This window comes from Muscardinus avellanarius, assembly GCF_963383645.1.
Source record: "Muscardinus avellanarius genome assembly, chromosome: 2".
Taxonomy (NCBI): domain Eukaryota; kingdom Metazoa; phylum Chordata; class Mammalia; order Rodentia; family Gliridae; genus Muscardinus; species Muscardinus avellanarius.
Window position 1 is genome coordinate 22,497,743 of NC_137787.1, and position 4,487 is coordinate 22,502,229.

Below are 4,487 nucleotides of genomic sequence, written 5' to 3' on the forward strand. Positions count from 1 at the left end.
GTTGGATGCGGAGCGCGACGGCGGAGAGCGAGCGGGCAGGTGGCGCGGCCCTGCGAGTGCGGGACCGCCTACTCCGCTTCTTTCTCCTCCCCGGCAGCCGCAGCCGGGTCTTAAAAGCCGGCTTCTCCCCGCCCCCTGCCTTCTCCCCTCCCCCTTGGCGAGACCACCCCCCTCCCCCCGCCGCACTCCTGCGCCCGGGCACGTGCGTGCGCACACGCCCACTCGCCCACCGGGGACCGGGAGGGTCTCCCACCTCCCCAGCCCGGTCCCTCCGCGCGGTTCCAGCCGGGGCTCGCTGACTCCCGGAAAATAAGAATAACTTCAGGCTCCCTAGGGTAGGCGTGGGAGTGGGGAAGAGCCGGCGCTTTTGTCTTCTGCCTTTTGGTTCAGTTCGAAAGGACTCAAGTTTGCGCGCTTCGCTAGCGGCCGGCCCAGAGCTCACGGCTGGGGAAACACGTAAGCACGGTCTTGACCTTCAAGTAGATTTCAGTGCACACTCGAGTTCCCTCCATCCTGGGGTATTACCCGCCGCCGACCAGTTGCTCCAGGCTAGCTCCAAACTGCCCCTCTTAAGGACCATCGCATCCCCGCCCCTAAAAAAAAAAAAAAAAAAAAAAAAAAAAAAAAAAAAAAAAGTTCGCGGCTACTACATAGGAGAACTCTAAGTGCAATTTTAGAATGCTGAGAAATCTGCATGCTTCCTCTCCCCTAACCCCATTTGCTGCTGGAGATATCCCAGAGCACCCTGCTGTAGGAGTCTTGCAAATTTCAGGCCCCCAGGTGTGAGAGAAAGGTCTGCGGTAAGGCCCCTTAGAGCTCTCTCCAATAATGGAGATGAACAAGTATAGCTGCCCTAGTTCTGTTTGATTTACTGAGCCAAGTAGCCAAACTGCCCCACCCCCACCCCATCATCCCAGGCTGTATTCGACCAGGGAGATTCTCTCTGTCGCAGAGGACCACTGAGCTAGCTTCCTGCAGTCCAGGTGTAATTTTACAGTACCTCCGACACACTCATCCCCAGCCAGACCTCCACACCCCATGTTTTCTAACTTCAGGGTTCGGTGTAGCAGCTAATCAGGTGGCAATGGCCCTGGAGGTGAGTTTAATGCCTCCAGGATGGCGAGTGCCAGATCTTAAGGAATTAAGAGGGGAGGAGTGGTGGGGAAGAGTTTTGGGTAAGACAAAGAACTCTCTGTGAAGAGGCAGTGAGAGATCTGACCCCAACACACACACACACACACACACACACACACACACACACACACACACCACCACCACCACCACCACCACCACCACCACCTCCACCACCACCATCACCATCACCACCAAAGCTTGGAAATCTACTAGGGAAAATGGAGGGTTTGCAAGCACCCCGGGAGCACTGGGACCAGCCAAAGCAAAAGACAGAATGAAAAAGTGAGGTCGGAGATCAAAATGGCAACCCACTTCAGCACTGGAGCGGCTGTGGGCACAGGCAGTTGACTCATGCAGAGGTTTGGCTGGATTTGGCAGGCAGCAGGGGTACTGCATGCATTTTTAAGTGGAAGAGAGAAGCAGAGCTGGACCCCTGGCAGTCATTAGAGCCCGGAGAGTACAGATCTCGCAGAAGACAGTGACTCAGGTAGGCACCCGATGGCCTCCTGTGCCTTGTGTTTTGTACCTAAGAACATGTTGCTATTGGTCCCACCCACTGAGCTCCTAGGTAGGAACTGGGTCTGGCTCCAGAGTGCCCAGTGGAAATCTAATGCCAACTCCAGGCGCTAGCCATGTGTGGAGTTGACGCAATAAAATATAATAAATCAAAATAGGTGACATCTTCTTTTTTGCTTGTTTCTGGGTTTTTTGTTCTTTTTTTGTTTTTACATTGCTAAATATTGAACCCAGGGCTTTAAACATATATAACCAAACACTCTACAACTGAGCTACATTCCTCAATTCAGTTTTTTTTATATTTTATTTCCAGACAGAATCTCCTGGGTCTGGCCTTGAACTTGCCATTCTCCTGCCTCAGCATCCTGAGTAGCTGGAAGGGTGCACCATCTCACCTAGCTACATCCATTTTAATAGTGTGTTTTAGCACAATGCATCTCAAATGTTGTCATTTTAATGAGTAATCAACATTAAAAATAATTAAGAGATTTAACATTCCTTTTTTGTGGTGCTAGGGACTGAACCTATAGGCATTCTATCTCCAAGTTACACCTTCAACCTGATTTTTTATTCTTTATTATGAAACAGGGTCTCATTAAGTTGCAGAGGGCCTAAGTAGCTGAGGCTGTCCACGAACCTGCAATCCTCCTGTCTCAGCCTCCCAAGTACTGGGATTACAAGCGTGCGCCACCAAGCTCGGCTTAACATTCCATTTTTTGTATCCCAAATCTTCAGGCTTTAATGAGTATCTTATACATAGAGAACATTTCTATTCGAACCAGCCAAAATTCAAATGCTCAATGCAGATGTGGCCAGTTTCTACCAAACTGAATGGCGCAGAGGTCTAAAATAGAGTATATAGCTCAATGTAATGATGCGCACCTGTCATTCCAGCTACTGGGGAGGCTGGGGCAGAAGGATTGCAGGTTCAAGGCCAGCCTGGACAAGACCAAGAACCTGTCTCAAAAAAAATTTTTTTAAAGGCTGGGAATGTAGCTCAATAGCTGAGTGCTTCTCTAGCCTATGCAAAGTCCTTGGTTCCATCCCCAGAAACACACACAATCCACACACACACACACACACACACACACAAATATGTTTGATAAATATATATAATATATAATGCATAATATATTTTATGTGTGCATGTGTATTTAATGTGTGTATTTTCTATATCATATATGATAAAATACATATCATCTGTGTGATAAAATATAGTATCTGGCACCTAGTAGGTACTCAGTAGATTTGCTAAATAAATGGAAAGTACTGACTCTGAAAATACTCTCCTCAGGGCCCCCCGTTCTCTGTCTACATTCCAATGCTCAGGAGCTGGGATGAAAGATAAATCAACCATAAAACTAAGAGAGGCATTCATTCATTCATTCATTCCTTTACCTACTAACTTCTCTTTGAATATTCATTCTCCTTCCATCTTGTTTTAAAGTCTTTGATTGTTTAGCTGAGAAACTTGGAGGTGAGCAGCAAAGTAATGTTGGCTTGGGCATGGTGGTGCACGCTTATACCAGCATTCGGGAGGCTGAGACAGGAGGATCACGGTTCAAGGGCAGCCTCAGCTACTTAGTGAGGCCCTTTGCAACTCAGTGAGCCCCTGTTTCAAAATAAAGAATAAAAAATAGGGCTGGAGTGTAGCTGGGAGGTCGAATGCCCCTGAGTTCCATCCCCAGTAACACACACACACACACACACACACACACACACACACACACACACACACACAGTAATGCTGACTGACTTAATAACCCTAAAGCACTCAATGGAATTTCTCCAAGGTGTCTGAAGATCATAATTCTTGTCTCCTGGTTCCCAAGATGACAGCCAATCTTACCCTTCCACACCCCAAATACACACATGCGCGCCCCAACAGCAGCCTCATTTCTTTAACTCCTTTCTCAACCCCCATGAGCCTCAGAGTCCCACTCCAAAAAGGCCTGCAACCACTGAGGCCTGAGCTCTAGCACATCTGTGAAACCAAAGGAAAATCATGATGAAAGCAACATTCGAAGAGCTTTTTAAAATGGAGTAGGTGAGGCGGGAGTTAAGAAAGCAGGACTTCTGTGTCTCAGGCTGCAGCCTGGGAGTGTGAACTCTGGTCACGTCCATCTTGGGATCGCAGGCATCGCGAAGGATAGGATATTCATATCCTGTGCAGAGGCTAAGACAGGCCTTTTCGCTTGAGGACTCAGGGGTGGTGGACATGTCTAATTATATACATTCTCTTCTGGTGTCTCGTGGTCACAGTCATGGTCACAGGTTGGTCACATAGCCCCTTTCCTTTCTCATCATTCAATGGTCTGTGTGAGCATCCATTTTCCCTGCCTTCCCCTTTATACTGATTCAGAGCTCTCTGAACCTGTGTCTCCAGACTGCAGTTTCCAAGCCTCAAAGTCCTTTTTTACCCTACCAGTTTCTACATTTGAACTGATCGACACGTCTGTCAGCCGAGGCCTAGGGAAGTGGGGAAAGCTGGCCACAGCCCCAGGCCTGGTCGGTGTCTGGCCCGGGGCCCCAGCACTTTGCTCATAACTGTAGGTCCCGGGCCTAGAACAGTGCATGGCACCCAGATGCTCAATAAATACTTGTTGAGTGAACCCAAGATCTCTGCTCCTAGCCTCGGCCTCCTTTGTTCCTGGAACATTCCTTACTTTCAAAACTTTCTTATGAGTCCTCTGTAAAGAATATGTCCTTAGGCTTGAGAGCCTGACTGTGCCCGGCAGTGTGGACTGGTTGAGAGACGGGGGACAGGCTGAGACTGGTTTTCTTTCTTCTCCCTAATCCCTTCTTTTTTCATTTGAACCCTGTTGCATCCACTCCAC